At 40.1% G+C, this 9,012-nt stretch overlaps 1 long non-coding RNA gene across 1 annotated transcript in view; it reads right to left on the minus strand.

Moving 5' to 3' along the window:
• Window positions 1-7,811, minus strand: part of LOC110219538 (uncharacterized) — a 29,350-nt gene extending 21,539 nt beyond the window's left edge. Inside the window, exon 1 of the long non-coding RNA XR_002327666.2 lies at window positions 7,562-7,811. This is a non-coding gene — a long non-coding RNA (uncharacterized LOC110219538). The remainder of the gene's footprint in view (window positions 1-7,561) is intronic.
• Window positions 7,812-9,012: the final 1,201 nt, after the last annotated feature.

A 9,012-nucleotide genomic window follows, 5' to 3' on the forward strand; every position in this document is an offset into this window, starting at 1 on the left:
GTTTGCCTCATTTTCCTCATCTGTGAAATGAGCTGCAGAAGGAAATGGCAAACCACTCCAGGATCTTTGCCAAGAAAAGAAACAAAGAGTTGGACATAACTGAAAATGACTAAACAGCAACAAACCAGCAGTGAAAGAGGCTGCTCCTTCACTGAGAATTAAGTGGAGTTTACATCCTTCCCTTGTAAGAGGGGAAATCATGTGACTGGCTTGCCAGACAACTGGCAGTAAGGATTGAGCCAGATGCTCAAACGTTAAGAAATCTAGTCTTTGGTGATGCTTAACTTGGCTAGCGAAGTTGCCCCATTCTTCATATAACCAAAACATGGGTGAATGAATGGTTTTTTCTTGCTTCTCCATCACCTTGCACTCCTTCCACATCCCTTCATTGAAGACAACATATCATGGTAAGATTATTATTAAGTTCTCTTCTGACTGGAAAAATGTCTTCACTCTTTTCTTTCTGCTTTTGCAAGGAGGAAGAAGCAAAAGAGTCAGAATCAGTAGGCAATGTTCAAAAAGCTACCTGGGAGTGCCAACGTAGGTGACCTACCATCTTCACTCTAATTAGTTGTAAGCAAAGAGCAAAAATATTTAATGGAAAATTCCTTGCTGATGAGAGGAAAGGCTAAACAGAAGCTTCCTCTAAGCCCTTCAAACATCAAGACTTTCTGATGCCCCAAAGCACCTGAGTCAAAATTCTATAATCAGCTGGGAAGACTTTTGTCTCAAGAAAAAGTTCAGGTCAAATTAGAAAAGTGGTATAGCCTCAAACTTGTGGGACAGCCAAGGTTAAATCATGTCATGATTATTTTCAATCAAGGGTAAGAAAGTTGTCAAATTATACCTGAGTGTTCATATTTAAGTTTTAAGAGGTTTGTCACTTTCTACATATAATTAGACATTAGTTGTTCTATGCTTCATAGCTTTACAAAAGTTATATTTTATGTGAAGTTAGCATTTGAGGAAAAGTCATAGTCTGTATTCATTCATGTCTACAAGAAGCCTTTTTTTCTTACCATTATCTTTACCATCTATGCACATCAGACACTGCAATGGGTACAAAGAAGACAAGAAAGTATAAAATATTATCTATGTCCTTTAGCTTCTTACAAATAAATTTTAAAATAAGCAGCAATATGGGGCAACATAGAGGATGGAGGTAGTCAGGAAGGCAAATCACCTTTGTGATCGCAGAGGAAGTATATAGGCAATCTCTTTTTGAGTTTTCTCTTTCTGGTGGTCTTATAAAGATAGAATCTCCTGGGTTTTATTCAAGTTTTAAGGTAAACCTTTAGGGTAAGGTAATTTAAAAGGAATTTACATCCATCCCTTTTAAGAGTTTGGATACAAAACAATCTCTGCCCTTATAAAACTTATAGGCTAGTAGAAGAATATGACACAAATATTGCTAACTATAATATAAAATAATATGTGAACATATAGTAGGAGCATGTGAGACAATGTAGTATAATAGATCAAGATCTGGCCATGGAACCAGGAAAATCTGCCTCTGACACATACTGATTATGTAACTTTGGGCATGTTATTTAACCTGTCAGTACTCTAGGTAACTCTATAAGACTATGGGTTGCATAAGAGGTACTGACCTACATTGGAAAAAATTGTTCATCGTAGACATGTCTATATCAGTGAAATCCCATGGGATCATAGATTTTTGCTGCAAAGAGCTTTTAGAGTTCATCAATACAACCCATTCATGTTTTCAAAATGTTAATTTTATTTTATTTTTAATTAACAAGCACTTGTTTTGTTTCTCTTCCATCCCTAACACATTGTGGAAAAATAAAAACAAAATCCTTGTGCAAATATGCATAGAGATTCCCACATTGACCATGTCCAAAAATGTGTGTCTCATTCTGCATTTTAACCAGTCCTCTCTCTGTCAGCAAGTGGGTAGCATGTTTCCTCATTAGCCCTCTGGAATCATGATTGATCATCGCATTGATTAGAGTTCTTAAGTCTTTCAAAGTTTTTTGAACTACAATAACATATCAATATCACATAATTATAATTTTAATAAAATATTTGCCATTATAAAATAATTTTAAAATATTTTGGTATGATTTTTGCTATTATTTTACCATTATTGTATATTTGTTATTTTGCCATAGTTTGCTATTATTGTATAAATTGTTCTGCTGGTTCTGCTCACTTTACTCCATATCAGTTCATATGAGTCTTTTCAGTTTTCTTTGAAACAATCTCTTTTGCCATTTTTTAATAGCACAACAATGTTCTGTTACATTCAAGTGCCATTATTTGTTCAACCACTCTCCAGTTTGGATACCCTTTAGCTTCCAGTTGTCACTATAAAAAGAGCTGATATAAATATCTTTGTGCATATGGCTCCTTTTCCTTTGATCTCTTTGAGGAATAGGCCTAGTAGTAGTATTGCTGTATCATAGAGTATGTCCAGTTTAGTGATATCCTGGGTCTAGTTCCAAGTTGTTCTCCAGAATGGCTATAACCCATTCACTTTACAGATGTGAAAAATGAGGCTCAGAGAAAGGAAGGATCCTGGTTAAGCTTTTATAGGTAGAAAAAGATAGAGGAAGGATTCACATCTAGGTCCTCTGTCTCCAAATCCAGCTCTCTCTCCAGTGTATCATTGCCTTTTGTGCTGTCCTTCCTCAGTCATGAGTCCCTGCAAACACTCTCTGCATTCTCAAGAAAGAGTATCAGATACTGAGAGATGTCGGTGTGATAACTAACTCCCACGAGGAAGTGTCATGAACATACTACATGTGTGGAGTTATTTATCCTCACTTTTTTTTTTTCATTTGCAAGACAGAAAATTCCAGCTGCCCTTGGAGAGACTCATCCTATGCGCTGAAAATTTTAATAAGTTGCACCTGTCTGCCTGAGAGTTTTAGAAAGAGATGAGGTCTTATTCAGCCATGCTGAACACTCTCAGGTACATCCCCAGAAGCCTGCAGCTGTGGAAACCCAAATTCAACTCGCAGCTGGCTGTTTCACTCTGAAAGGAAGCTGACCTTGTTCTCCTTTTGGGGACCCAACTCATATGACAAGATAGATTTCTCCCCTCTTGACCTCTGGGTAGAACGTGACCTATTCTTCGTAGAGTGTTCCATCAGGGCCAGGAGAGCAGGAGAGACTTTCAGGGAGCAGGAAATAGATGGTGTCGTTAAAGAACGATGGTCTGCCCTAGTCTTTGGGGTAGGATCTCATTGAATACCAGAGCTGCAAGGGGTCCTACAGATCAACTTTATCTAAATACCTTCCCAGTACATGGATCTACCTTTTAAATTTCTATCAAGTGGTTGTCCAGTTTCTGCTTGACCAATTAGACAGGGAAATCATTATTTCATGTAACAGTTAATCCTACCTTTGGACAGCTCCAATTGTCAGGAAGTTCTCCTTGATACTGAGTCAATACTTTCCTCTCTGGAACTCCCAACTATTGATTCTAATTGTCCCCCCTGGAGCCCTTTGGAACCATCTTGCCACAATCATGGTGGCAAAGTTATTGAGCTATAGAAGCAGGAAAGCAGAAGCTGCAACCAGCAGTTTCTAAGATTGGACCTGTGTTAGGTTGGCAGGGATGAAACAGATAGAGTCAGGACATGGGTTCGAATCTAAGTGCTGCTATTTATTTTCATTGTTTCCTTTGGGCCTCTGTTTCCTCATCTGTAAAATGGGAATGTTGGTCTCAATGGCCTCTGCAGTCCCTACTAGATTGAAGTCAATGATCATTGTACTAGAATCACAGAATTCATGTTTTGCCAGGAAAGGGAGGAGGGGAGACCTCCTTGATGACAAAAAGAAGTGAGGCTCACTAGGCACCTGGATTGTTTTCCCATCTCTGTTTGTACTCTTCTGTATTGCATAGATTCTTGGAGAAGTATCGTATGCCATTTTCTTCTATAAACTGCCTGAGGTCTTAGACATAGAGACTACTGAAGGACTGAGCCCTTTCTTATTATCTCAGGCTATGGGATCCTGACCAGAAAAAAAAAAAAATTGATCATTAACCCCCAACTGGTTTTTGTTGTCGTTGTTGTTTTGTTTCTTTGGGGGAGGCAATTGGGGTTAAGTGACTTGCCCAGGGTCACACAGCTAGTGAGTATCATGTGTCTGAGGCAGGATTTGAACTCAATTCCTCCTGACTCCAGGGCCAGTGCTCTATCCACCGCACCACCTGGCTGCCCCCGTTAACTCCCAATTGAAAACAGCCTTATTCATTTACTGATTCCTAAGCTAAACCTAAATTTAAATAATTTTATTGAGTTAAGAGCCAGTCAATCAGCATTAAATACCTCTTATGTGTTAGACACTGTGCTAGACATTAGGAAACTAAAATACAAAAACAAGATAGGTCTTGCCCCCAAGGAGTTTACATTCCACTGAAGGGACATACATGTTCATGGGAAAGTAAATACAGGATATATACAGCATAAATACAAAGTAACCTGGGGAGGAGAAGGGACAGGAACGAGGTTCTGTCTCCAGCATCTTCTCATTAAGGAGATGGCACTTGAGCTTAACTGGCTTAAGGAGGGAGGCATTACAGGCATGAATTGGGGGTGAGGGGGTACAGCCTGTGCATTGGAGACCAGACTGACTGAAGCATAGAATGCACAGGGGAAAAAGTTAGGCTGGAGCCAGATTCCGAAGCATGCAAAATGCCAAACGGGAGTTTATATTTTATCTTAGAGACAGATTCATAGAACCATGGAATTTATTTAGAGTTGTGACACACTTAGCAGGAATTCAATCCAACCTATACCTGAAAAGAATCCTGACTCTAATATATCCAAGAGGTGCTCGTATAGCCTTTCCTTAAAGACTTCAAGTGAGAAGGAACCAGAGGTGCTCCAGAATAGTTCCTACCAACTCTAGAAAGCCAATCATTAAATTTTCAGTGTATGTGTTTACACTTTGGAAATCAGAAAACTCTACAAATCAGGCCTTGCTTTATAGTTTTGTTGATTATCTAGACTTAGGATTTAAAATGCAAATTAAATTTAAAAGTGTTTCCAAGGTACAGTCTTTTTTTTTTCTTTTTCCTTCAGAGAGCCACTTACCAGCACATCCCTGGTGAGAACCCACCACCTCCAGCAGCAGCCCTGTTTGGCTCAGCTACAACTAATAGGAAGTTTTTCTCGCATATCAAGCCTAAGATTGCCTCTACAATGTCCACTCATTGCTGCTGGTGGTATCCCTTGGGGGACAAGAAGGAAAAGTCAATTTCGTCCTGTACATGACAGCTTTTCAAATACTTGAATGCAGATATCATTTGCCTCCCCTCCCTTCTTCAATCTTCTGTTCCCCATTTCCTCCACCAAATCTCAATGTGGCGTTGGCTTGAGATCCTTCACCATCCTGGCTGTGCTCATCTAAATGGGCTTCAGCCTCTCAATGTTCTTCCCAAGCCATTCTGCTTAGAACTGACCACAACCATCATAGGTTGTCTAACTAGGGCAGAGTGTGGTAGAATCTTTATCTCATCTCTGGAAGAGGTGGAACTAAAGCAGCCCAAGGTTACCTTGGCTTTTTTTTGGCAGCCACATCACCACTGCTGATTCATACTGAGTATATAACTCCATAAAATGCCAAATGGAGGAGATTGTATTTGATTGCAGACAGAGAAAGACCAAGCTCTTTTTTCATACCAGCTCTTTTCGAAACATGCTTATTCTCACCCTTATTCTACATTCGTCAGGTTGATTTCTTTGACCCAAGTATAAGACTTTCCCTTTTAGCCCTGTTGAATTTCATTTCATTAGATTTCAGCCCAAAGCTTTAGCGTCATGGGATCTTTCCAGATCCTAACCCAGTCATCCAGAGCATTAGCTGTTTCTCCCGGATGAATCTCATCTGTAAGTTTAATGAGCATGCCACCCATTCCTTTGTCTAAGTAATTAACAAAAATGTACAATGGCACAGGGCTAAAAGCAGATCCCTGGGACATTCCACTGGAGACCTCCTGCTAGGTCAACACTGAACCCTTAACAATACCTTTCAGTCTAACCATCCAACCGAGTCTGAGTCCATATAATCACACTATCATCTAATCTACATCTAAGCTTTCCTCTCCTTATATTTCATAAACCCCAGGAGGGAGTGGTCATTTCTCTGACCTCCTCCCTCTCTGCCTTTCTCCATGATTATCATCATTCACACTCCCAGAAACTACTCATTCCCTGTTAGTTACCACATTAAGGTGTCGTATTGAATTTCCCTCTTTGTGGTTCCTCCACCTTCTGAAGGATGAAATTGTCTTGAGGTGAGCCTAGAAGTTATTAGCTCCTCTACTTTTAGCAGAAAGGGCTCCAGCAGATGGGAAGAGGGAGTCAGTGAAGTTTCTGGAGCACAATAGTGACACACACAGACCTGCATTTTAGGAACATCACTTTGACAACTGTGTGGAGAATGAATTGGAGAGGAGAAGGACTGATTGCAGGACAATCAGTCAAGAATCAATAGTCTAAGTGAGAGATGACTGGGGCCCAAACCAGGGTAGTTGTGGCTCGATTAGAGAGAAGGGGACAGATATCAAGAGGTGTTGAGGAAGTAAAACAGACAAGTTAATTTGTTTTAAAAATCTAGATGCTTGTTTTCTGTTTTCATTTTTTTTGAGAAACAGGGAAGAACAGTATCAGGGAAAGAATATTGGAATGGGAAGCAGAAGACCTAGGTTTTTAGGTCTACCTCAACCTTGGAAAAGTCATTTCACTTCTCTGGGCCTCATTTTCCCTATCTATAAAATTAGAGAGATGGACTAGTTCAGGGTTCTTAACTTGAGGTCTATGAACCTATGTTTATACAGATATATGTAATATATAATATAAACAGATAACTGTATTTCAATATAATTGGTTTCCTTTGTAATACTGTATATTTCATTTTATATATTTAAAAACGATATTCTCAGAATGGCTCTATCAGACTGCCAGAGGGCTCTATGGCAGAAAAAAGTTAGAACCCATGGACTAGATTATATCTTTTTTTAAGGCAGTTGGGGTTAAGTGACTTGCCCAGGGTCACACAGCTGGTAAGTGTCAAGCATTTGGTCTGAGACCGGATTTGAACTCAGGTACTCCTGACTTTAGGGCCGGTGCTCTATCCAGTGCGCCACCTAGCTGCCCTGGACTAGGTTATATCTTAGGTCTCTCTTAAATTCTATGACTTGCTGATTCCAGAAAACTGATGTAAATTAGAACTAAGTGTATATGTTTTCTAAAACTATTGTCTTGGTAGTCTGGGGTTTAGATTTGTTGGGTGGGCTTATTAGACTGTCTAGTAAGGCACAGGGAGTCTGTGATCTGATTGAAGGAGTGTCCACACCACTAAAATAGCAGATAATACAAATCAGGAATTGCTGTACTGAATCTGAATCAAATTTTGCATTCAAATCTTGCCATGTGAGTCTGAGAAAAAAAATCACTTAATGCCTCAGTTTCCTTATCTGTAAACTGAGAGGCCTTTAAAGTCCCTTCCACATTTAAGTCTATAATGCTATGAACCTATAAATATTCTCCAGATGGGACTAGTATTTCATCAGGCTCATACTCACTCCTTCAGCAGAGCTGCCCCCATGTCTTTCAACAGCAGCAGGCATATCGGAGAGTCTCTACTCTGCATTTTTTCATTTTTACCTCTGTTATCTTGTTTTTAAGCCAGGAATGGACACCGAGAAACAGCCAGGTGCTGGATCGTGAGTGCAAAAGCCCATGAGCAATTCTCTATTTTCATCCTACCCCTGGTTTCCTGGTAGGCACGAAAATTGCTGTCAGCTAAAATAGAAACAAACCCTGGCTAAACTGTCTCCAATCTGCTGAGATCTGCACCAAAGGAGGAGTGGAACCTTCAGCTGAACACTGGGGACTGTGCTTAATGGCCTGGAAATGAACTTCCTTTCCAGCACAGCTAGAAAACTTCAGAAAGGCCCCTCTTACCTTTGGCTCACATCAAGCATTATTCTCAGGTCCTCCCAAGCACAGCTTATCAAGTGGACTACTTAGGCATCTCAGCCTAGAGAAAAGGAAAAAATGAGGCCCCTCTGCCTTGATCTCCTTCTCTACTGTCTCTCACTCTTTCCTCATGCAGACTAGAGTCATGCGAGAAATAACTCTCAACAGGCTCAGTAAATTAGTTCCAATGCTCTTCTTCACCAAATCTGCCTACTACTATATTCTTATCCCTCCTTTAAACTGGACAATGGTTGGGAACTGCCAGATAAGAAAACTACTAATGTAAGTCAGGACTTTTTCTGAGAGTTGTGAGGCAGCTAGGTGAACTTAGAGTCAGAAGACCTGAGTTCCCACCTTCCTGAGACACTTACTAACTGTGTGACCCTGGGCAAATCACTTAATCTTTGTGCCTTGGTTTACTGATCTGTAAAATGGAAATAATCATAGCCCCTATCTCCCAGGGTTATTGCAAGAATCAAATGAGTTATTCCCTATAAATGACAGCTATTATCATTACTATTATTATAGATTTGCCTAGAGCACTGAGAATTCAAATAACCTTCCCAGAATCACACAGCAAATTTTTTTTCTCTTTCTGGTCCTAAGTCTGGCTCTCCTTTTAAAGCCCTGTTCAAAGGCCAGCTCATCTGGGAAGTCTGTTCTTCAATGGGTCAGCAATAATTCCCTCCTGAGAATTCCCATAGAATTTTATTTTGCAAATCTCCTATGCATGTCTGTAATAGTTTGTCATAGTTATCTGCCTTTACATCTTATTCCCAAACTGGACCATTAACTTGAGTGTGGAGATCTCATCTTATATAAACACTGCCTCCCTGTGCCTAACTCAGTGTCCTGAGTAAGCTTTACCTTTCTTGGCTAAATAAATGGGATAACACATTTATCGAGGTGGTGCAGCAAGATTACCGCACCAGCCCAGGAGTCAGGAAGACTTGAGCTCAAATCCAGCATCAGGCACTTACTGGCTGTGTGACCCTGGGCAAGTCACTTAACTCTGTTTGCCTGAGTGTCCTCATCTGGAAAAAGAAATGGCAAA

The sequence above is a fragment of the Phascolarctos cinereus genome, unplaced genomic scaffold (assembly GCF_003287225.1).
Source record: "Phascolarctos cinereus isolate Bilbo 61053 unplaced genomic scaffold, phaCin_HiC Scaffold_5;HRSCAF=322, whole genome shotgun sequence".
Lineage (NCBI taxonomy): Eukaryota > Metazoa > Chordata > Mammalia > Diprotodontia > Phascolarctidae > Phascolarctos > Phascolarctos cinereus.